We start from the raw sequence: 27,065 nt of genomic DNA, 5'->3' as shown, positions 1-27,065 counted from the left end.
AAAAACTGTGAGCCAGTAAATTCCTGCAGTTTAAGGGAACCAGTTGTGGTATTTTTCATAGCAGCCCTGGCAGAATAAGACACTTAGTGAAATTTAAAAGAAAAGAATCACAAGTAAACTGCATCCAGTTTTCTGAATTCCATACTGTAGGTGGCCTGAGCTGCCTACTAAATGTCTCCATGAAGAAGATTAAGCATGGACTTTAACACATTTGCCTCCTTCCTCCTTAATTCCTTCTCCTTCCCAACTCCCCCAATCTTCCCCAGTAAGTTATTAGTTCACTCTTTAATGTTTTCCTTAAAAAAGTTGACCTAAATTATCTCTGAAAGTACCAAGACAAAAGTGAGGTCTGTGTGCTCTGGGTGGTGTCCCCCCCATTCCGAGTCTCCATCTCTTTACTGGTGGCCCAGCTTCAAAAGTCAAGTTTTCCTGTCTCTACATTTCTTTCCTTACTCTCTCTCATTATTTCTCCACTATCTATGGGGTTCCGTCTCCTTACTACCAAATAGTATATGTGTTAAACCCAGGGCACCTTGGACAACAATATGTAAGTGAGATGATCAGTTTTCCTGAAATACTGTTCTGCATTGACTTTCTCTTGTTACTTCAGATATGAAAGGATCCAGTCTTTAGGCATTATAATATCTAGGTAAATAATCTTCACAAAATCACGTCTAAATGCATATAGAGTCAACTTTGAAAAACATTCACCAAAGCAAGTAAATCATGCTGCAAAAGTGACATTCAAGTAACAATGTCACTTACATTTGAAATGAATGAGTTAAATATGCAAGAGACAAAAACAGTGACTATTACGCAGACCAAACAACTCCTTTACCAAAGCAGAGTCATCTATGTCTCAATCCCGCTTCTGCATCTGATCCACTGTGCTCTCCCACTGTCTGATGAGTTCTTACCTTTCATTATGAATCTCTGAAAATCTTGTATGGCTTTATCCAATTCTAACTGTCAGAGAGCAAAGAACATTTCTGTGAATTTTAGTGCGTTTACAAACATCATCTTGAAAAATTAAGAAATTTGAATTTTTATTGAACCAACCTGTGCACTTAAAGTCTCTATAAGTTCATTTTCAAGTAAATTTTTCTCTGATTACATTCCAGCATCAGTCTTTCTAATTGTAGGGTTAGTGCCTGTGAAGTAGTTACATGCAGAAATATTTACAATTATCATTGTATTAACTTAAAAGCTGTTGAATACAACATCTGACATGAAGTATTTTTAAACATATACAACATTTATTTGATACATAAAACAACTGTAAAATATTTTCCTTATCTTTTCCCTGAAGTACTAATGTGTTTTTTTATCTGCAATGAAATCTCAATTGTTTCTAAAAAGATTTTTAATACTTTTAAAGAAAATTAGAAAAAAGATTAAACTATACCTTTTCATTTTAATGGTATAAAATAATATATTTCGTAATAAATCTAGTAGAAAATGTCAAAATTTTGTTAATATTACCAGATTTAATTATATTTGAAGTGATGGTCATGATAGTATATCAAATAATCAATAACATGACAGTCTCAAATAAAAAAACTATTTAATATATATATAATATGTATAACATTAGATAAAAATAGCTAAAACATTTATAAGAACTTCCACTACTAAATTTTGTTTGCTGAAATGCTTTCGAGAATCCATCCAAGGTTCTTAACCTGGAATAGCTGAGGGGTCTCAGAGGATCTATAAAGCTGCCTCCAAAATTCTGTGGGTATTTTGAGTACAGCCATTTTTCTAAACAGAGGATTCTTGGCTGTATTAGATTCTCAAAGGAGTTCCTGATCCAAAAGTTTAGGAACTTCAAAATTCGTAAGCACAATTTTAGGAAAAACTATTGGCATACTATAGATTCAGAGAAAATATATCAGTTAAAATTTATCATTTCTCACCCTAATTTTATTATCATCCTGCTGTGCATGCTTCTGTAGAGTGAGGGCATCACTGCCTTTATGAGCTGATTCTTCTAGCCAGGCCTCCAGTGCCTGCCGGTCCCAGTTCATCTGACACTTCAAACCATCCAATTTTTGAGTAGCTTTAAATATGCTATTCTAGTTTCCAAGATAGAGTACAAAATATTATTTATTATACAAAGGAAAATAAAACATAACATTATATACTACAGAAATATTAAAAAGAAGAGTTTTCCCCTGCTTCCCATATGTTTATAAAATACCATCTTTATTTAACAACTACCATTCCTGTATTTTAATTTAGCTGTAAAATAGGGGAGAGGTGGTTTTACCAGTTGATAATAGTAACTGAACCAAAGTTAGCTTTAAAGGGCTTAAGAGTACCACAGTCTCATTAGCCACTCCCCTAAGCCACCTCAAATATATGTACTATTTCAGTAAAATAATGTGCTTGATATGGTAGTACAAGTCCTCTTCAGCCCCATTTCCAATCATATTGTTACCCCCAAGATCCTCATATATAGAAGGTTTGGAAGCACCCCAAATTGAAGTAAATATAGTAGTTAAGGACATAAAATACTTCTGTAAATTTATTCATTTAGCAAACATAGATTAATATTGGAAGATAGACAATATATCAAGAAATACAAATTAGTAAAATATCTATGTATTTTAAGTATACACATGCACATATGTAAAGAGAAGATCATAGTGATCAGAATTTGCAAAGGGCTAACAATTAGTTTACCAGAGAAAAGAACTAAAAATAGGCTAAATTAGCTTAATTTTAGAGTCACAAAGATGGTAAATTAATACAAAAGGTAAAATTTTTTAATGAAAAATGAAATTCAAAACCAAAACTGATTTTTTTAAAAATCTGACTCTTACAAATGTAGTGCTTATGCATATAAATTATGCCTAGTACAAGAAATGTTTATTTTTTGCAAAATTTATATTTTGACTAGTGCATTTCCTAATTTAACTTATAGGGCCAGTTCAATTGAACACCATAAGCACATGGAACTTTGAACAAGGCATGAGATTTTGTTGGCTTGTGCAGGTTAGTGTGATGCCCAGCTATGTCCCAGAGTAATTTGGACAGTAAATAAAGCATTTTCAAAGTCCCCTTGGGGGAATGGGGAGAAAGGGGGAAATTCAACTTCCCCATTTGGAGAATTCCTGATATTCTCACAAGCAGTAGGGACAACCAGAAGAATAGGCCAAGCCCTTGATCTTGGAGTTTGCCTCTATAAAACTTAACCCTGCAAAGGGTAGGCTAACCCTACTTAACATTATGCCTAAGAGTCACCCCCAGAGAACCTCTTTCGTTGCTCAGTTGTGGCCTCTCTCTCTCTCAGCCCACATGGCAAGCAAACTCACTACCCTCCCCACTCTAAGGTGAGACATGACCCCTGCAGTAAATCTCCCTGGCAACATGGGATAGAAATCCTGGGATGAGCCAGGACCTAGCATCAAGGGATTGAGAAAACCTTCTTGACCAAAAGGAGGAAGAGAGAAATGAGACAAAATAAAGGTCAGTTCCTAAGCAATTTCAAACAGAGTTGAGAGGTTATTCTGGAGGTTATTCTTACATATTATACAGATAGCCCATTTTTAGTTTATGGTGTATTAGAGTGGTTGGAGGGAAGTACCTGAAACTATAGAGCTATGTTCCAGTAGCCATGCTTCTTGAAAATGACTGTATAATGATACAGCTTTGGCAATGTGACTGTGTGATTGTGAAAACCTTGTGTTTGATGCTCCTTTTAGCTATCATATCACAAATGAGTAAAAAATATGGATAAGAAATAAAGAATAGGGGGAACAAAGGTTAAAATAAATTGAGTAGACTGAAATACTAGTGGTCAATGAGAGGGAGGGATAAGGAGTATGGCATGTATGTGTTTTTTCTTTTTACTTTTTTCTTTATTTTGCTGGAGAGAGGCAAATGTTCAAAAAAATGATCATGGTGCTGAATATACAACTATGTGATGATATTGTGAGCCATTGATCATAACCATATCAAGAATGTATGTCAAGAATGTTTGTATGTTTGCTTTTTGTTTACAATAAAAATATTTTTTAAAAATTATGCCTGGCATTTTGGTGCTTTGTGCTTTGTACATTTAAAGCTCAATAAGTGCTTTGTGCTTTGTGCTTTGTGCTTTGTACAAGTAAAGCTCAATAAGTAGCTGGTGAATGAATAAAGGGAAAATAAATGCAACATTCCATTACTGACTCATTCAAAACACAACTCCATGTAGTTTTCATTGTCCAAAAAAAACAATGTAAGTAAATGCTAGGAAATTGAGTGCCTTTCCTTTGCAGAAAAAAAAATCAATGCTTGTTTGGTTAGGGAAGAGAGGTGGAATACAAAATTTCATGTAACATTTCAACACATACTTCCTTATCACTTTTCTTTTCCCATATTGAAGCCATCTCATTTTCTAGCCATTGAATTTCATCCTTCACTTGTCCCAGTTCTCTCTGAGAGATGGCCTTAAAATGTTCTTCACTTTCAATCACATCCTCCCTGGCTTTGCAAAGAGACTACAGAATAACATGCAAGATAAAAATCTTTTAAAATGTAATGTTATGTTTATAATCATCCAGCAGAGAAAAAATAAAGTTCCCATAAAGTACCTAATTAAGTCTTCACTACTCTGAAACCTACCCCACATTCAGCTTTGTGATGACAGGGTAGTCAGTACATGGATTATGCTAGAAGAAAATACTGTCAGCAATTTTCAGAGATTACAGAGATCCAGGGAAACCAAAGAAAACCAAAGTTTATACAGTGAGACAACTATTATTCATTACTTATGCTGTTTTATTTTACAAAATAGTATTTAAATACTGATTTTATAATACTTAAAGTTATTCTTCACAATATAAATTTTACATTATTCAAACTGTTACTGTTGTAGGAGGTTTGTTGTCTTCTATTTCTATTATCCTGTTTAATTGAGGTTTGACTGTAATGAGCCACACATATAGTCTCTGGGTCTCTAATCCCCAACTCAGTGGCTTAATAATAACTTGAGGAAAACATATTGTTCTAAAGAGTTTATAATTTACTCAATCAGATCAGGAGTCAAGAATCTAGAAAATTGCTCTTAAAAGTTCATTAAATTTGAAACTTTCTAATAAAACTTATAAACCATGAAAATAATTATTTATGTACATTAATTATGAATTGGCATTAGGGTATGATTGTTCACTTTTAAGAATTAAATACTTTTTCTCACAAATAGATGTAATTTTAATAAAAATATTTGAGATAGAACTGAGTAGATTCTTTAACACTGATTTGACAAGCTATGTGGTTTGCTGGGCATCATCAGGGAATAAACAGATTTCTACAAAACAGAAGCTTATTCAATCATTTCAAGTTTTAATTTTTATTATTATGTGTTAAAAATATTTCTGAAAGGCATTATATTTAACCCAATTATTTTATACAAAGCCTCCTAAGTCTAATTTAACTTTTTGATTATTTCAGGCTTAAAATTATAAATTTCAGTGTTTGAACTATGCTAAAATACCATGATATTCAAGGGCTACTCAAGTGCGTAGACTTTTTGCCCCCCTTCAAAATGGCCCCAGTGGTTTGTGCTGAAAAATTAAAAAGTAGACAGAAATACATTATATTAGGTCTGTTTTTGTGTACAACCATCATTTCTCACTGCCATCAGTCCATTTTTTATATTATCAGCTACCTAATATTCTATTAGATTGTTCAAATGATGACTTCTCCCTTCCTATGAATTGATATTACTTGAATTTGGTGGCAGACTGTTTTCTACATACTTTCACATGCAAGTTTAGTTATGCTAAAGTCTTCTATTATATTTCTAAAATAAAATCACAGATGTAAATGCACTGTGACATGTTCCATGATATGACATTATCAATGAATTTCCACATTATTTGTACCTGTGTAAACAAGAACTCCTGCTTCACATTTTTAAAGTGAGAAGTCATAGCATTAATTTGATCTTCATAGTCATGGAGCTGATCTTGCAAGCTGGACCTTTCTTCCTGTAGCTTTGACAACCATAAATAATAAATTCTAGAATTAACCAAAATCCGACCATGTTTTTGTGATACTGTCAGACATAAAATCAAAAGAAAATTAGGGTTTATGTACTTTGCTTCCTTAAATGTCTATTTGGACTGCTGACCTTTTAAATATTATAAATTGATGTTGCAATTTGAAGATTGCTGTGGGAAAATTAGCACTGTATTACACGGAACAGAAATCTCAGGTTTACAATGGTAGCTGGGTCAACTGCTAAAATGCATTTTTCATTCAGCAGTACTGTATTCTTGGAGAGAAAAAGTGAGATTCTATTCCATAATTAAACCAGAAGATCTCAAGCAAACAAAGGTATAGTAAACAAGATATAATAAAAACATAGAACACAGACAATTCTGTATAGAGGTTGGACACCAAGCATGATTTCTCCTCCCTCAACTCTTATTCAAAACCCACATATTAAGATTAAACTTAACAGAACACAACAACTAACTCTCAAGTGCAGAGTACCTATTTCTTAATATATTTTCTATGACTTTGAATTTGAATCCTGAGTGGTAGTAAAACAGTATAAATGGAAAACAATTTCTTATGAAATCACAAGATAGATTTGCAGGGCCATTAGAATATGTAATCTCTCACAGCTTTAATGGACAAAAAATGTTTTTTTTGTATTATACTATTATATCCTTATGTTTTTGTCTGTTAAAGTTGTCTAATTCTGAGGGGTTACATATTGATGTATACCACTAAAACTGTACTTTGCAAGATCTACTAGCATGTATAATAGTGTCTGCTCTGTGTATTAAGCTGTTGTACTGCTGGGTGCATCTAGTTATGACTATTTACCTTCTTCATCAACCTCTTATCATTGTGCAATGCTCCCAGAAAAAAAGCATATGCCTTTTGAAAGAAAGCATCACACCTAATGCTCCACAGAGGACCAAGCCCTTCCCACAGAGCTCCCAAATGGTATTTTATTGTCCCTTTCTTAAAATAAAAATGCAAGCAAGGATCAGCAAAGATTTATTGAAAACTTAAATCATGTGAGGGATATCAAGACAAAACAAACAACTTTAAAAAAGTAATAATAAACCTGACCCCAGAGTAAACAGAAAATTCAGGACATAGAAGATAAGAAATAAACACATACACACACACAATCAGTGACTGGGAAATGATACTGTACCCCTGAAACAGGACCATGGTGCCATAAGAAAGCAACAAGCAGAGAGACTGCAAATTAAAAATATGATTGAAACAGCTGCCAAAATTAAAAAGTGCAAGGGAAAACATGGAAGACAAAATTGAAAGAATTTCATAGAAAGTAGAACTAACATGAAGAGACATAAAGAAATGAGAGAAAAATTAAAAGACATGGAAGATTAATTCAGCAAGTCTAATATCTGACTAATAGAGCCAGGAAAACGATAAATTAAAAAGAGGGGAAGAAATTATCAAATAATAATAAAAATATTTCATATATAACAGATGATAATTTCAGGAACAGTATGCTCCCTATGCTCAATGAAGAAACACCAATTCCTGAACACAATAGTAGGATATTTCAGAATATCAAAGATAAAACAAAACCATCAAAGTGTCCAGAATTGAAAAAATGAAAAAAAGAAAAAGGTAATCTAAAGAGAAATGAAAATCAAGGCTAATATCATTCTACTCACCAATAGCACTGCTGGAAGAAAATGGGGCAATTCTTTCCAAATTCTAAAGAAAAAGTATTTTAAACCTAGAATCTTCTACCCAGCCAAACTACCATCAAATATGAGGATAATAAAGGACATTTTTAGACATGCAAAGATTCAGATTGCTTACCTCCCTCAGACCTTCTTATAGAGACACCATAAAGTGTTTCATCAAAAATTAGGGAATAATCCAAAAAAGAACAATATCCGATATAGGATTCAACATCAAAACAATAAAAGAGTAAATGTAATTCACAGGTAACAGCCTTGAAATTGGTCCATATTGAAATCACAAGACCCTAGAAAGAAATCCAAGGAGTGAGAGGGTAGGGTGGGGAAATATCCTGGAGATCTGATACTTGACTTAATGGATATAAATTAAAGCAGGCAATGCAAGGGAAGCAAACTGGCAACCTAGTATGCTAGAAATTAAAAGCACAGTACTATAGGGACTTCTTGAATGAATCATTTGAGGGTAAAAACCAATCAATTCAAAGATGAATCAAAATGAAAAAAATCAACAAAATATACATTGGGTACAAGTAGTTGCAGTGAGGACCATTAAATCAATTAAAACATAAAACATAAAACTGTCATAAACAGTTGTGACTTCCGGAGAAGATGGCAGCTTAGTAAGACGCGTGGGTCTTAGTTCCTCCTCCAGAACAGCTACTAGGGAAGTAGAAACAATACAGAATAGCTCCCAGAGCCACGACAGAGACCAAGAAGACAGCGTACCCCATTCTGGAACGGCTGACTGGCTGGGAGAACCCACTGCGGTGAGATCGCCGAGGAGCGCGCGCTTCCCCGGGCCGGGGCGGCAGGCGGCCGGAGTCCCTCCCTCCCTCCTTCCCGGGCCAGCTGGGAGAATTGGACAGGCGATCCCCTCAAGCCACGGCAGCTGGCACGCCCCTCACATGCGGTCCCCCGGACCAGCTGGGAAAATTGGATCGGAGATCCCCCAAGCTGCGGAGATCAGCGACCAGGGTCCCTTCCAAACACATGGCCTCCTGGTCTGGCTGGGAATGGTGGATAGGCACTCCCCCAAGCCAAGGCAGCCGGTGCCTCCCCCGCCACGCTTGGCGCCCCAGGCTGGCTGGGAAATTTGGACAGGCACTCCCCCAAGCCACAGAGGCCGGCGACCCTCCCCACACGTGGATTCCGGGGCCGGCTGGGAGATTCGGATTGGCACTCCCCCAAGCCGCTTTGGCTGGCGACCCTACCCTACAGTGAGAATTTTCCAAAGTTAAAGGAGTCACAGTATCTGTTACTGGTGGGACCCGCAGACAGACAAGCGCCACGAGCGCCACCTACTGGGCAGGATAAGAAAAACAGAGCCCAGAGATTTCACAGAAAAATCTTTCAACCTGCTGGGTCCCACAACCAGGGAAATCTGATTAAATGCCCAGACACCAGCAGAAGATAATGGATCATGCTCGGAAAATTAAAGATATGGCTCAGTCAAAGGAACAAACCAGTAGTTCAAATGAGATACAGGAGCTGAGACAACTAATGCTGATATACACACAGAAATGGAAAATCTCTTCAAAAACCAAACCAATAAATTGAGGGAGGACATGAAGAAGACAGGGGCTGAACAAAAAGAAAAACAGAAAAAAAAAATCACAGAACTTATGGGAGTGAAGGACAAAGTAGAAAACATGGAAAAAACAATGGATACCTACAATGGTAGATTTAAAGAGAGAGAAGCTAGAATTAGTGAATTGGAGGATGGAACATCTGAATTCCAAAAAGAAACATAAACTATAGGGAAAAGAATGGAAAAATTTGAGCAGGGGATCAGGGAACTGAATGACAATATGAAGCACACAAATATGCGTGCTGTGGGTGTCCCAGAAGGAGAAGAGAAGGGAAAAGGAGGAGAAAAACTAATGGAAGAAATTATCACTGAAAATTTCCCAACTCTTATGAAAGACCTAAAATTACAGATCTAAGAAGTACAGCGCACCCCAAAGAGAATAGACCCAAATAGGCATTCTCCAAGACACTTACTAGTTAGAATCTCAGAGGTCAAAGAGAAAGAGAAGATCTTGAAAGCAGCAAGAGAAAAACAATCCATCACATACAAGGGAAACCCAATAAGACTATGTGTAGATTTCTCAGCAGAAACCATGGAGGCTAGAAGACAGTGGGATGATATATTTAAATTACTAAAAGAGAAAAACTGCCAACCAAGACTCCTATATCCAGCAAAATTGTCCTTCAAAAATGAGGGAGAAATTAAAACATTTTCAGACAAAAAGTCACTGAGAGAATTTGTAACAAAGAGACCAGCTCTGCAAGAAATACTAAAGGGAGCACTAGAGTCAGATACAAAAAGACAGAAGAGAGAGGTATGGAGAAGAGTGTAGGAAGAAGGAAAGTCAGATATGATATATATAATAAAAAAAGCAAAATGGTAGAGGAAAATATTATCCAAACAGTATTAACACTAAATGTTAATGGACTGAATTTCCCAATCAAAAGACATAGACTGGCAGAATGGATTAAAAAACAGGATCCTTCTATATGCTGTCTACAGGAAACACATCTTAGACCCAAAGATAAACATAGGTTGAAAGTGAAAGGTTGGGAAAAGATATTTCATGCAAATCACAACCAGAAAAGAGCAGGAGTAGCTATACTAATATCCAACAAATTAGACTTCAAATGTAAAACAGTTAAAAGAGACAAAGAAGGACACCATCTACTACTAAAAGGAGCAATTAAACAAGAAGATATAACAATCATAAATATTTATGCACCGAACCAGAATGCCCCAAAATACGTGGGGGAATACACTGCAAACACTGAAAAGGGAAATAGACACATATATCATAATAGTTGGAGACTTCAATTCACCACTCTCATCAATGGACAGAATATCTAGACAGAGGACCAATAAAGAAATAGAGAATTTGAATATTACTATAAATGAGCTAGACTTAACAGACATTTATAGGACATTACATCCCACAACAGCAGGGTACACCTTTTTCTCAAGTGCTCATGGATCATTCTCAAAGATAGACCATATGCTGGGTCACAAAGCAAGTCTTAACAAATTTAAACAGATTGAAATCATACACAACACTTTCTTGGATCATAAAGGAATGAAGTTGGAAGTCAATAATAGGTGGAGTGCCAGAAAATTCAAAAATACGTGGAGGCTCAACAACACACTCTTAAACAACGAGTGGGTCAAGGAAGAAATTGCAAGAGAAATTAGTAAATATCTCGAGGTGAATGAAAACGAAAACACAACATATCAAAACCTATGGGACACAGCAAAGGCAGTGCAAAGAGGGAAATTTATTGCCCTAAATGCCTATATCAGAAAAGAAGAAAGGCAAAAAATCAGGAATTAACTGTCCACTTGGAAGAACTGGAGAAAGAACAGCAAACTAATCCCAAAGCAAGCAAAAGGAAAGAAATAACAAAGATTAGAGCACAAATAAATGAAATTGAAAACATGAAAACAATAGAGAAAATCAATAAGACCAGAAGTTGGTTCTATGAGAAAATCAATAAGATTGATGGGCCCTTAGCAAGATTGACAAAAAGAAGAAGAGAGAGGATGCAAATAAATAAGATCAGAAATGGAAGAGGAGACATAACCACTGACCTCACAGAAATAAAGGAGGTAATAACAGGATACTATGAACAACTTTATGCTAACAAATACAACAATTTAGATGAAATGGATGGGTTCCTGGAAAGACATGAACAACCAACTTTGACTCAAGAAGAAACAGATGACCTCAACAAACAAATCACAAGTAAAGAAATTGAATCAGTCATTCAAAAGCTTCCTAAAAGAAAAGTCCAGGACCAGACGGCTTCACATGTGAATTCTACCAAACATTCCAGAAATAATTAGTACTAACTCTCCTCAAACTCTTCAAAAAAATCGAAGTGGAGGGAAAGGTACCTAATTCATTCTATGAAGCCAACATCACCCTCATACCAAAACCAGGCAAAGATATTACAAAAAAAGAAAACTACAGACCAATCTCTCTAATGAATATAGATGCAAAAATCCTCAACAAAATTCTAGCAAATCGTATCCAACAACACATTAAAAGAATTATACATCATGACCAAGTAGGATTCATCCCAAGTATGCAAGGATGGTTCAACATAAGAAAATCAATTAATGTAATACACCATATCAACAAATCAAAGCAGAAAAACCACATGATCATCTCAATTGATACAGAGAAGGCATTTGACAAGATTCAACATCCTTTCCTGTTGAAAACACTTCAAAAGACAGGAATACAAGGGAACTTCCTTAAAATGATAGAGGGAATATATGAAAAACCCACAGCTAATATCATCCTCAATGGGGAAAAATTGAAAACTTTCCCCCTAAGATCAGGAACAAGACAGGGATGTCCATTATCACCACTATTATTCAACATCGTGTTGGAGGTTCTAGCCAGAGCAATTAGACAAGAAAAATAAATACAAGTCATCAAAATTGGAAAGGAAGAAGTAAAACTATCACTGTTTGCAGACAATAGATATTATACGTCAAAAACCCGGAAAAATCCACAACAAAACTACTAGAGCTAATAAATGAGTACAGCAAAGTAGCAGGTTACAAGATCAACATTCAAAAATCTGTAGCATTTCTATACACTAGCAATGAACAACCTGAGGGGGAAATCAAGAAATGAATCCCATTTACAATTGCAACTAAAAGAATAAAATACCTAGGAATAAATTTAACTAAAGAGACAAAAAACCTATACAAAGAAAACTAGAAAAAACTGTTAAAATAAATCACAGAAGACCTAAATAGATGGAAGGGCATACCGTGTTCATGGATTGGAAGACTAAATATAGTTAAGATGCCAATCCTACCTAAATTGATTTACAGATTCAATGCAATACCAATCAAAATCCCAACAACTTATTTTTCAGAAATAGAAAAGGCAATAAGCAAATTTGTCTGGAAGGGTAGGGTGCCCCAAATTGCTAAAAGTATCTTGAGGGAAAAAAACGAAGCTGGAGGTCTTATGCTGCCAGACTTCAAGGCATATTATGAAGCCACAGTGGTCAAAACAGCATGTTACTGGCATAAATATAGATATATCGACCAATGGAATCGAATAGAGTGCTCAGATATAGACCCTCTCATCTATGGACATTTGATCTTTGACAAGGCAGTCAAGCCAACTCACCTGGGACAGAACAGTCTCTTCAATAAATGGTGCCTAGAGAATTGGATATCCATATGCAAAAGAATGAAAGAGGATCCGTATCTCACATCCTACACAAAAGTTAACTCAAAATGGATCAAAGATCTAAACATTAGGTCTAAGACCATAAAACAGTTAGAGGAAAATGTTGGGAGATATGAAACTTAAAATTGGAGGCGGTTTTATGGACCTTAAACCTAAAGCAAGAGCACTGAAGAAGGAAATAAATAAATGGGAGCTCCTCAAAATTAAACACTTTTGTGCATCAAAGAACTTCATCAAGAAAGTAGAAAGACAGCCTACACAATGGGAGGCAATATTTGGAAACGACATATCAGATAAAGGTCTAGTATCCAGAATTTATAAAGAGATTGTTCAACTCAACAACAGAAAGACAGCCAACCCAATTACAAAATGGGAAAAAGACTTGAACAGACACCTACCAGAAGAGGAAATACAAATGGCCAAAAGGCACATGAAGAGATGCTCAATGTCCCTGGCCATTAGAGAAATGCAAATCAAAACCACAATGAGACATCATCTCACACCCACCAGAATGGCCATTATCAACAAAACAGAAAATGACAAGTGCTGGAGAGGATGCGGAGAAAGAGGCACACTTATCCACTGTTGGTGGGAATGTCAAATGGTGCAACCACTGTGGAAGGCAGCTTGGCGGTTCCTAAAAAAACTGAATATAGAATTGCCATACGACCCAGCAATACCATTGCTAGGTATCTACTCAAAGGAGTTAAGGGCAAAGACACAAACGGACATTTGCACACCAATGTTTATAGCAGCGTTATTTACAATTGCAAAGAGATGGAAACAGCCAAAATGCCCATTAACAGACGAGTGGCTAAACAAACTGTGGTATATACATACGATGGAATATTATGCAGCTTTAAGACAGAATAAACTTATGAAGCATGTAATAACATGGATGGACCTAGAGAACATTATGCTGAGTGAGTCTAGCCAAAAACTAAAGGACAAACACTGTATGGTCCCACTGATGTGAACCGACATTCGAGAATAAACTTGGAATATGTCCTTGGTAACAGAGACCAGCAGGAGTTAGAAACAGGGTAAGATAATAGGTAATTGGAGATGAAGGGATACAGACTGTGCAACAGGACTAGATACAAAAACTCAAAAATGGACAGCACAATAATACCTAATTGTAATGTAATTATGTTAAAACAATGAATGAAGCTGCATCTGAGCTATAGTTTTTTTTTGTCTGTTTGTGTCTTTTTTTCTTTTTCCTTCTCTTTTCTTTTTATTATTATTATTATTTTTTTCTCTATATTAACATTCTATATCTTTTTCTGTTGTTTTGCTAGTTCTTTTCCTAAATCAATGCAAATGTACTAAGAAATGATGATCATGCATCTATGTGATGATGTTAAGAATTGCTGATTGCGTATGTAGAATGGAATGATTTCTAAATGTTGTGTTAATTTCTTTTTTCTTTAATTAATAAAAAAAGTTTAAAAAAAGAGTAAACAGTTGTGGTAAATTAAGCATATATAAAATAAGTCTTGATAATATAAAAATAATAAAAATATTTTTAATGCGAGAAGAAAAGTTTGGAAGAAGTATAAGTGTTAATTTCCTGGTCTTTAAGAGCAGAGAATCAACCAATACTGTATATAATTCAAGCATAGTGTCTGAAAAGAAAATAATTAGAAAAATTTTTTCTCAAGTAGTTTTTCTTAATCTTAGAGGAATTTTTTTAGTAATCAAATCCTCTTATGACAAAATAATCTTTACTTTAAATTCAATTTCTTTCCTTTTTCTTCCCTAAAATGCCATTAATACTCTATTCAATAGCTTCTATTAAAAACAGCCTGCCTAGGATTCCATAATATTTCTTTCTGCTTGTCACATATCTGCATTCTAAGATGTCTAATGCATAGTTACTTCTGTGATCAACAGTGGGTACTTTGGGGGGGTTCTTATATATTTTTTATTTTATAGACTTCTGCTCTGTTCAAATATCCTAAACTGACAAAAGATGCTTTTTTCAATGCCAGAATTTATTCAGAGATTACTATCAGAGTTTTTTCTGAGTCAAGAGGTTACTGCCCTCCAGTGCTGAGGGAAATTTATAACTCTAAATGCCTACATTAAAAAAAAAGAGAAAGATTTCAAATTTTCAAAGACCTACTTGCAAAACTGGAAGAACAAGAAAGAGAAGAGAAAACTAAACCAAAAGCAAGCAGAAGGAAGAAAATAACAAAGACTAGAACAGAGATAAATGAAATAGAGAATTAAAAAAATAGAATCAACAAAAGCAAAAGTTGGTTCTCTGAAAAGATCAACTTTAGCTAGACTGACAAAGAAAAAAAGAGACACAAATAACTAAAATCAGAAATGCAAAGAAGGGTATTACTATCAATATGGATATTAGATGCAAAGTTCTCAATTACCAGTGATGCAAATCCAACAGCACCTTAAACAAACTGTAAACCATGATCAAGTTGGATTTATCCCATGTATATAAGGGTGCTTCAACATAAACACCAATAAATGTAATACACCACATTAACAAAATGAAGGGAAACCACCACTGTGACAGCTCAACTGAAACAGAAAATACATATGACAAAGTCCAGCACCCCTTCTTGATAAAAACACTGAGAAAACTAGGAATAGAAGGAAACTTTCTCAGCATGATAAAGGGCATATACCAAAAGCACCCACAGGTAGATGATAGGCTTGAACCCCATACAGGAGACAAAATAGCAGAAGCTGTACCATGGAACATTCCACTTACCACCCTACCGAACCTGGCCCAGAAACTCCCCCACGAACACTGGACCAACAACCTGTCCAAACAGGCTCCCTCCCACCTGCCAAACTTCAGGTATAGAAGATCTTCCATTATCCCCCTGGGCCAGCTAAATGCTTCCCTTCAGACCCCGCCATGCTATGCACCTGAATAAAGCCTGCTGCCTGCCTTGGTACCTCTTTCAACCCATTTCTTTTCTTACACTAACAACATACTTAATGGTGAAAGACTGAACGTTTTTCCCCTAAAATCAGTAACATGACAAAGATAAAGAATGTTACCACTGCTATGTAACATTGTACTGGACGTCCTTGCCAAAACCATTAGGAAAGAAAAAGAAATAAAAGGCACTCAAATGGAAAGGAAGTGGTAAAACTGCCCACATTCACAGATGGCAAAATGTTATGTACAGAAATTCCTAAAAAATCCCCAACACAGCTCCTATACAAGGTACAAGATCAATACCCAAAAATCAGTAGTGTTTCTCTACACTAGTAATGAACAATTGGAAGAAGAAATCAAGAAAAAAATTCCATTTACAATAACAACTAAAAGAATCAAATATCTAGAACTAAATATAACAAAAAAAGTAAAGGACTTGTACAAAGAAACCTATAGAACATTGATAAAATAAATCAAAGAAGATCTTAATAAATGGAAGGATACTCCCTGTGGATGGATTAGAAGTCTACCTATTATTAAGATGTCAACTCTACCTCAAATGATTTACAGATTCAATGCAATCAGAATCAAAGTTCCAATAGCCTTCTTTTCAGAAATGGAAGTTAATAATCAAATTTAAATGGAAGGTTAAGGGGCCCAGAATAGCCAAAGCCATCTTGAAAAATAATAACTAAGTGGAGGACTCATATTTCTTAATCTTAAAACTTATTACCGGGCGGTGCGACGGAGAATTTCTGCCTTCCATGCCAGCGACCCAGGCTTGATTCCTGGTGCCTGTCCATGGGGAAAAAAAAACTTATTACGAAGCCACTCTAATCAAGACAGCATAGTACTAGGACAAGGACAGACACAGACCAACGTAACTGAACTGAGAGTGCAAAAATCAACCCTCAGATTTGTGGCCAACTGAATGTTGACAAAGGTGCTAAGACCAACTGCATTAGTTAGGGTTCTCTAGAGTACAGAATCAACAGGGAACACTAGCAAATATAAAATTTATGAAAGTGTCTCATGTGACCATGGGAACACAGAGTCCAAAATGCACAGGGCAGGCTGTGAAGCTGACGATTCTGATGGAGGGTCTGGACAACTCCACAGGAGAGATTTGTCAGCTGAAACAGGAAGAGAGCCTGTCTCTTCTTAATCCTCCTTAAAAGGCTTCCAGTGATTAGATTAAGCATCATTCATTGCAGAAGACACTCCCCTTGGCTGATTGCAAATGGAATCAGCAGTGGATACAGCTGACATGATCATGATTTAATTCTATGAAATGTCCTCTGTGCTGGTTTGAAAGGAATTATGCCCTCTAAGAAAAGCCATGTTTTGATATAAATCCCATTTCATAAAGGTAGAATAATCCCTATTCAATACTGTATATTTGAAACTGTAATGAGATCATCTCCCTGGTTGATGTGATTTAGGCAAGAATGGTTGTCAAACTGGATTAAGGGATGACATGTCTCCACACATTTGAGTGGGTCTTGATTAGTTTCTGAAGTCCTATAAAAGAGGGAACATTTTGGAGAGAGAGATTCAGAGAGAGTGACACTACAAAGCAGAGTCCACCAGACAGTGACCTTTGGAGATAAAGAAGGAAGACACCTCCCTGGGAGCTTCACGAAACAGGAAGCCAGGAGAAGATGCTAGCAGATGATGCTGTATTCACCATGTGCCCTTCTGGCTGAGAGAGAAGCCTTGACTGTGTTCTCCATGTGCCTTCTCACTTGAGAGAGAAACCCTGAACTTCATCGGCCTTCTTGAACCAAGGTATCTTTCCCTGGATGCCTTTGATTGGACATTACTATAGACTTGTTTTAATTGGGACATTTTCTCAGCCTTAGAACAGTAAACCAGCAACTCATTAAATTCTCCCTTTTAAAAGCCATTCCGTTTCTGGTATATTGCATTCCAGCAGCTAGCAAACTAGAACATCCTCATTGCAACTGACAGGCCAGCACTTGCCCAACCAGACAAACAGGTACCACCACTTGGCCAAGTTGACACATTAACCAGACCATGAAAGTCCACCCTTTGTCGACTTGGCAGCTATACATACCACCTTAAATAATACCTAATTTCTAAATAAAAAACAATAAAACACACGTTTTTTCTTTCAGTTAACAATACTCAACTGTCCTGCATATAACTGGAAACACATTAAATATCTCCAGAATAGGGCGCAAGTACTTGGGTAATAGTCATTCTTAAACTTGATATCATACAACTTAAATAGTATAACAGGAACAAAACAGTACAGTACTTGTTTCTGTAACTGATCACGTGGTCATAGTTCATATTTATCATTACCTTCTTCCACTACCTATTCCATGTTCCCTTTACCCTCAGCAAGCACTTCAGTTGGCCATGGTTCTTTGCCTGGTGGGGTGACCCAAACCTTCATTCCTGAAGTTTCAGAGCCATTAGTAGTCCTGCTGGGATTGGGTTGTTGCAGTTTTCCATTGATTTTAATCACAGGGCATGGTAGAACTAAAAGATGCCCTAGGGGATCTCCTATAATCCAAGAAAACTTTTCTTTACCTCCACTGGGTAGTTGCAGTCCTATTTCCTCCTGATAGTCAGGGTCAGTGACCCCAGCCGATAATAGAATCCCCTTCTTGGCTTGTTGATCCAGGGGCATGAGTAGCCCCAAGTGACCATGTGGCAGTCTTAGATTCCAGTTAAATGGAATCATTGTGGTTTCTCCTGCTAGAAGCACTCCCCATTTTGGAACTAAAACCTGAAGACAAGCAGAGTTCAAGGTCACAGGGACAGGAAGCAAAAATTTTCCTAGTGGATCACTAGGGGTAATAGTGAGTGGTGTCACTCCCATTTCCACCCCTTGGTTCCTGGACACAAGGATTCTGACTATGGGAGAAACAGCATCATACAGCAGATGCTGATTCAGAGCATATACAGCTTCCTGGAGAACATTACCCCAGTCTTTCAAGGTATTGCCACAGAGTTGGCACTGTAATTGAGTTTTCGAAAGGCCATTCCACCATTCTATCAATCCAGCTGCTTCTGGATGATGGGGAATAGTGTAAGACCAGAGAATTCCATGAGAATGTGCCCATTCCAGCACTTCATTTGCTGTGAAGTGTGTTCCTTGATCCAAAGCAATGCTGTGTGGAATACCATGATGATGGATAAGGCATTCTGTAAGCCCATGGATGGTAGTTTTGGCAGAAGCATTTCATGCAGGGAAAGCAAACCATACCCAGAATATGTGTCTATTCCAGTTAGGACAAATCGCTGCCCCTTCCATAAAGGGAGTGGACCAATGTAATCCACCTGCCACCATGTAGCCAGCTGGTCACCTCGGGGAATGGTGCCATATCTGGGGCTGAGGGTGGGTCTCTGCTGCTGGCAGATTGGACACTCAGCAGTGGCTGTAGCCAAGTCAGCCTTGGTGAGTGGAAGTCCATGTTGCTAAGCCCATGCATAACCTCCATCCTGACCAATGACCACTTTGTTCATGAGCCCACTGGGTAATGACAGGAGTTGCTGGAGAAAGAGGCTGACTGGTATCCACAGAACGGGTCATCTCAACCACTTGATTATTAAAACCTTCCTCTGTTGAAATCAACCTCTGGTGTACATTCACATGGGATACATATATCTTCATGTTTTTAGCCCAATCAGAAAGGTCTATCCACAGACTTCTTCCCCAGACTTCTTTGTCACCAGTTTTCCAATTATGGTCATTCCAAGTCCCTGACCATCCAGCCAAACCATTAGCAACAGCCCATGAGTCAGTATACAAATGCACCTCTGGCCAGTTCCCCTTCCAAGCAAAATGAACTACCAGGTGCACTCTTAAAGTTCTGCCCACTGGGAGGATTTTCCATCACCATTGTCCTTCAAGGATACCCCAGAAAGGGGTTGTAGTGCTGCAGCTTCCCACTTTTGGGGGGTACTTGCATATCGTGCTGAATCAGTTGTAAACCAGACCAGAGTTTTCTCTTCCTCAGTCAATTCACTGTAAGGAACTGCCCAAGAGACCATAGCTCTTGTCTGAGAAAGAGAAGGCAATGTTGCAGGAGTGGAAACCATGGGAATTTGGGCCACTTCTTCATGTAACTTACTTGTGCCTTCAGGACCTGCTATGGCCCTATCTCGTATATACCATTTCCATTTTAAAATAGAGTGCTGCTGCACATAGCCAACTTTATGGCTTGGTGGGTCAGACAACACCCAGGTCATGATAGGCAACTCAGGTCTCATGGTAACTTGGTGACCCATGGTTAAGCATTCAGTCTCTACTAAGGCCCAGTAACAGGCCAAAAGCTGTTTCTCAAAAGGAGAGTAGTTAACTGCAAGAGACGGTAAGGCTTTGCTCCAAAATCCCAATTGTCTACGTTGTGATTCTTCTATAGGGGCCTGCCAAAAGTTCCAAACAACATCTCTGTTTGACACTGACACTTCCAGCACCATTGGATCTACTGGATCATATGGCCCAAGTGGCAGAGCAGCTTGTACAGCAGCCTGGACCTGTCTCAGAGCCTCCTCTTGTTCAGGTCCCCACTCAAATAGCAGCTGTTCTGGTTACTCGATAAATGGGCCATAGTAGCACACCCAAATGAGAAATATGTTGTTGTCAAAATCCAGAGGGACCAACTAGGCATTATGCCTCTTTTTTGATTGTAGGAGGGCCAGATGCAGCAACTTATCCTTCACCTTAGAAGGGATATCTTAACATGCCCCACACCACTAGACACCTAGAAATTTCACTGAGGTGGAAGGGCCCTGTATTTTTGCTGGAGTTATCTCCCATCCTCTAATATGCAAATGCCAAGTCTAGAGTAGTTGCTACTTTTTTTTTTTTTTTACATGGGCAGGCACCGGGAATCGAACCCGGGTCCTCTGGCATGGCAGGTGAGCATTCTTGCCTGCTGAGCCACCGTGGCCCGCCCTAGTTGCTACTTTCTGCTACTAAGAAGATGATTGTTGCTAGGTCCAATCAACATGATATCATCAATATAATGGACCAGTGTGATGTCTTGTGGGAGGGAGAAATGATTAAGGTCTCTGTGGACAAGATTATGACATAGGGCCAGAGAGTTGATATATCCCTGAAGTAGGACAGTGAAAGTACATTGCTGATCTTGTTTCTGGCATCCTTACTAATAGTTATTGAGAAAAAATCATTTGCCAGATCAACAGCTGTGTACCAGGTACCAGGGGATGTGTTGATTTGCTCAAGCAATGATACCACATCTGGAACAGCAGCTACAATTGGAGTTACCACCTGGTTGATCTTATAATAATCCACTGCCATTCTCCAAGACCCATCTGTTTTCTGCACAGGCAAAATAGGAGAGTTGAATGGGGGTGTGCTGGGAATCACCATCCCTGCATCCTTCAAGTCCTTAAGAGTGGCAGTAATCTCTGCAATCCCTCCAGGAATCTGGTATTGCTTCTGATTTACTATTCTGCTAGGTAGGGGCAGTTTGAGTGGCTTCCACTTGGTCTTTTCCACCATAATAGCCCTCACTGCCCAAGTTAGAGAGCCCACATGGGGATTCTGCCAGTTGCTCAGTATGTCTATTCCAATTATACATTCTAGAACTGGGGAAATAACTACAGAATGGGTCTGAGGGCCCACTGGACCCCCTGTGAGATGGACCTGAGCTAAAACTCCATGGATCACCAGGTCTCCATAAGCCCCCACTCTGACTGGTGGACCAGAGTTACGTTTTGGGTCCCCTGGAATTAATGTCACTTCTTAAGGGACCGTGACTCTGTGTTTTTGTGATTTCAGGTTAGAATTCTGTTCACTTGACCTAGAACTCTTTTGTTTATACAGCGCGAACAAGAATTTAGTAGACTGCCCTTCTATTGTATTTCTAGGTACCCCATGATTTACTAGCCAAGGCCACAAATCTCTGCGAATCATATAATTTTGACTCCTGCTTTGAGTTTGTTGTCTTATAATAGCACGTCTACCCTGTCTTTGGAGATTAAGTGCTGTCACCCTGCTTCTGCCAATCGGGATCCAGTCATCCTCATTGTGTTTAAGGATTCCAGCTCAGTGACAGCAGTTTCCACAGTAATATCTGACCAACAGAGAAGTGCAATTACCGAGCTCTTCAGGGATGATGACGCTAGTCTCACAAATTTATTTCTTATTGTTCTGTAAAAGGTGCATCTTCTGGACATTCCTGGGGTATAAAAGCAGGCTTTGCATGATAAATCTTCTCTAACATTCCAATCTCTCTAAGCCTCTGGATCCCCTCATCTACATTATACCAGGGCAGTTCTGCCATTTCAGCCTCAGGTAATGTTGGCCACCTTTCAATCCATGTTTCAACCAATCATCCAAACAAACTGTTAATACCTTTTCTAACCCCTCGATCTATAACATTGAATGCAGAATCTCAGGTTAGTGGGCCCATCTCAATGAATTCAGCCTGATCCAGCCTTATATTCCTCCAATCATTATCCCACACCTTTAAAATCCATTGCCACATATATTCTCTGATTTCTGCCTCTATAAATTGGAAAACTCACACAGTTCTTCTGGAGTATAACATACCTCCTCATGTGTGATACTTTGTACCTTACCTTTAGGCTCCTGTTGGGACTTTAGCCAACTTATAGGTCTGGAAGAAATGAGGGGTGGTGGGGATGGGTCATGAAAAGAATTAGAAATATCTTCCAAGGCATTTGCTTCAGGGCCTTCATTTGCAGTTTCATCTGGTGAAACAGGATTAATAACTCTAGGGCTAATCCCTTCAGGAGGCGGTTGGGTGGCCAACTCCTCAAGGTAAACTGAAGGTGGGGCAGCTATGTCTTCAGGGCAGACTATTACAGGGTTATCTAGAGAAGACTCAGCATGACCTAGGGTTTCAACCTCACCCCCAACATCATTATCAATCCATATGTCACCATCCCATTTTTCAGGGTCCCACTCTTTCCAATCAATGCCCTCACTTTAATGGCAGACACCATGCAACATTGAGATTTCAGTTTATGTTGTAAAGTTGCTACTTTAACAACAAGATTCTGAGTCTGATTTTCAGAGATCTGAAGTCTATGGCTGCAGGAAATAAGATTTTCCTTCAGGACACTCATAGAAACTTCTACATCTGTCAGACGGTGCTTAAGCTTCTTGGGTGAAGCTTTAAGCCCATCTCTTTCACTCCTTAATGTAGCCAGTATATCTAACAACAACCAGTCAACATCTCTATATTTCTTATTTCCACAAAACTACACAAAGGTATCAAAATCATTATCCCCCAGAGCCTGGTTTTGTACAAGCGAAGCATAGGAGAATCAAATGGTGATATTTTGAGTATCTCTTTTACCAACTCACTCCATGGATTGGGAGTGTCATTGTGATTATGGGAATCAGAGTCCTTAGTGTCTTTGAGTCCTGTCAGAGTAGAAAACCATTCATAAAAATCTATTTTTAAGATTTTGATTCTTAAGAACCACTTCTGGTACCAAGTTGTATTAGTTAGGGTTCTCTAGAGAAACAGAATCAACAGGGAACACTCGCAAATATAAAATTTATAAAAGTGTCTCACGTGACCATGGGAACACAGAGTCCAAAATGCACAGGGCAGGCTGTGAAGCTGACGATTCTGATGGAGGGTCTGGACAACTCCACAGGAGAGATTTGCCAGCTGAAGCAGGAAGAGAGCCTTTCTCTTCTGAATCCTCCTTAAAAGGCTTCCAGTGATTAGATTAAGCATTATTCATTGCAGAAGACACTCCCCTTGGCTGATTACAAATGGAATCAGCTGTGGATGCAGGTGACATGCTCATGATCTAATTCTATGAAATGTCCTCATTGCAACAGACAGGCCAGCACTTGTCCAACCAGACAAACAGGTACCACCACTTGACCAAGTTGACACATGAACCTGACCATGACACCAACCAACTGGTGAAAAAACAGTGTCTTCATCAAATAGAGATCGAAAAACTGGATCTCCATAAGCAAAAGATTGAAGGTGGACCCCTTCCTTATACAAAAACCAACTCAAAATGGATAGCAGACCTAAGGAAAATAGACCAATGACAAATTCTTTGAAGAAAACTTAGGGACGTATCTTCAAGACCATGGGTTAAGCAATGGTTTCTTGGATTTTACATCCAAATTGCAAGAAACAAAAGAAAAATAGATAAATGTCACCTCATTAAAATTCACAACTTTTGCACATCAAAGGACTTTATTATGAAAGTAAAATGACAACTTATTTAATGGGAGACAATATTTGGAAAGCACATATGCAATAAAGGTTTAACATCTAGAATATATAAAGAAATCCTTTAAGGCAACAACAAATAACAAAAACAAAATCAAAAAACAATAAAAAATGGCAATAGATTTGAAAGACATCTTTCCAAAAAAAAATATACAAGTGGCTAAAAAAACACATGAAAAGATGTTCAACATTATTAGCCACTAGGGTAATGCAACTCAAAATCACATGAAATACCACTTCATACCCACTAGAATGGCTACCATTAAAAAAGGGGAAAAAAAAGAAAATTAAAAATGTTGGAGAGATAGTGGACAAATAAGAACAAAATATTCATTGTTTGTGGGAATGTAAAATGGCACAGGTGCTGCAGAAGACAGTTTGACAGTTCCTCAGAAAGCTAAGCATAGAGTTACCATACGACCTGGCAACCCTTTTCATATGTATATAACAAAACAACTGAAACGGGGACTTGAATGGCTTTTGCACACTGATGTTCACAGCAGCATAATTCACAAAAGATGGAAGCAACCCAAGTGTCTATCAATTGATGAATGGATAAACAAAATGTGGCATATACATGTAATGAAATATTATTTGGCCATAAATAGGAATGAAGTTCTGATACATGCAACAATATGGGTGAATCTTGAAGACATCATGCTGAGTGAAATAACCAGATACAAAAAGATAAATATTCTAATATCTCTGATATAAAATAATAGAATAAGCAAACTCATATGGGGTAGTGATAGTGATAGGAAGTTAATGCTTACAATGTGCAGAGTTCCATGTAGGATGACAGAAAACATTGGTAATGGATGGTGGTGATGACAGCACAACATTGGGAATGTAATTAACAGCAATGAATTATATATTGAATTTGTCTCAAAGGGGAAATTTTAGGTTGAATATATGTTACTGGAACAATATTCTTTTAAGCAAATCCATGTAACTGTGCCACACTGTGAACCCTACATTGTAGCATGGACTATAGTTAATAATATAATTATAAATATATGCTTTTATCAATTGTAACAAACATAGCACACCAATGCCAGTTGCTAATGCTAGGGTGGTATATGGGAGTGCTCCATTTTATGCATGATTTTTCTGTTAACCCACTACTTCTCTACTAAGAATAAATAACTGAAAAAGAGATTATGTCTTTTTACTAGTCTGTAATTATTTTAATAGCTGATATAAAAAAACTAATAATTAAATGAACTTTCACCTACATCATTTCCTTAGAATCTTATAACAACCTTGTGAGATAATTGCTTTATTTACCTCCTTTTTTCAGAAGGAGAGTCAGGCGCAGTGCTGGTGAGGAGGCTCTGAACCCAAGGCTGAATACTTCTTAGTATTATCACATCTCAACAGTACTATTGGTACTTAAATTTCCTCAAAGTGTCTCATTTGGGAAAAAAAATCAGCCTTCTAAATTCGACAGTAGTAAATAGGTCAGACTTTTCTGAAAAGTATTTCCACTATTTTCCAAAGATAGTCAAAGGATTTTTAGAGGAGAAAATAATCTTCTATTTTATCAAGCCGTGTAAGCCTCGGGCCCTCTTCCCCACTACGGAATCCCGCGGTGTCACAGGATGCAGCGTGGGCCGCTGGAGGTTTTTAAAAGTCTGCTGAGGCAGCTGTATTTTTCCCCCAACACCTGATATAAATTGATTCAAGCGGGTACAAGTACTTCTTTACAACGTAAAATATTTTATAGCATTATATGACAACTTAACCCTCACTTTGAAAAGCGATAAATTGCACATTTTACATTTTCACTGGATTGTCCATCTTGAGAACCTTCAGTTTTAAACATCATAAACAGACACTCATTAAAAAAAAAATAGACCAGAACAAGTTTTATTGTTTATAAACATTCGCAAGTAACTGTCTCTACAGGCAGCTCAGAAGTTCCCTTTCAAGGAGCGAATAATTCCGAGAAAGGAAAAAGTGCGGGGAGCGGGAGGGGGGGGCCGTAAGGGAGGCAGCGTCCCTCTGTGGCCCGGGAGATGGGAATGGTCAGTGCGGTGCGCGCCGGGAACACGACACCGGTGAGTTTTGTGGGGTTTTGCACTGGCAGCAACGGGAATCGAACCACGGCCTACAGCACGTCAGGCAACAACTCTGCCTGGTGAGCCACCGCGGCTCGCCCCCGATGAGTTTTTATCAACCCTGAAAATGAACTGTAGTTCAATGTTTTAAATAATAAAGCTAACGGGCGGGGTAAAGGAGGACTCGGGGCAGAGCAGGGGCAGGACCGGAAGGAAAGCAGAGAAGGGAAAAGGCGCAGGTATTCCTGCAGCCAGAAAGCGTCGCCAAGCAGAACCCGCGCACCCCACTGCCGCCCCCGGTCCCCACCTGAGCCCACGCCCGGCCCCGGTCCTCATCTGCGCCTCCAGCACCCGGTTTTCCTCGTTGGCCACTGGGAGGGCGAACTCGTCCTCCCAGCGCAGCTCCGCCAGAAACTTGCTACTCATCCCGGCTGCAGGTGCGAGAGCGCAGGCTGGCGCCGAGGGCAGACCCTGTCCTCCCACCGCGCGGGAGCAGCACCGCGTCCAGGATCCCAGCGCTGAGGAGGACTCTTCACCCTAGCAACCGCCCCGCGCCCTTGGTTACCGGATAGGAAGGGCGGCGCGGGAGCAGGGACTTCCGGCGCGAGCTCCGCCCGGAAGCGCAGGGCACTGCCGGGTTCTTCCCCGGTGCGTGGCCACCCAGGTGCCTGAACCCCAGCCTTGACCCCTCCTGAGGCTCCCTAAGGTCGCCGCGTCCATCGGGGCGCTCCCGGGGGCTCTCCCGGCAGCCTGAGGGCACCATCCGTGGGAACCGCGGGGACCACATGGGCTACCCCGCTCCCGCTGAAGGTGGAAGTAGAAGATTGACCTGGTTTCCCTTCCAGAGCGGTCTGCGGACTGTAGATGGGATCGCGAGGACTGAGGCTCAAACCCGCAGCGCCGGCTCCAGATGGCCCTCCCCGGCA

At 38.6% G+C, this 27,065-nt stretch overlaps 1 pseudogene; it reads right to left on the bottom strand.

Moving 5' to 3' along the window:
* Positions 1–26,695, bottom strand: part of LOC143673282 (coiled-coil domain-containing protein 39-like) — a 43,385-nt pseudogene extending 16,690 nt beyond the window's left edge.
* Between the last annotated feature and the right edge of the window lie 370 nt (positions 26,696–27,065).

The sequence above is a fragment of the Tamandua tetradactyla genome, unplaced genomic scaffold, assembly GCF_023851605.1.
Source record: "Tamandua tetradactyla isolate mTamTet1 unplaced genomic scaffold, mTamTet1.pri scaffold_73_ctg1, whole genome shotgun sequence".
In the NCBI taxonomy this organism is placed as follows: Eukaryota; Metazoa; Chordata; class Mammalia; order Pilosa; family Myrmecophagidae; genus Tamandua; species Tamandua tetradactyla.
This window is presented reverse-complemented; position numbering and strand designations above follow the sequence as displayed.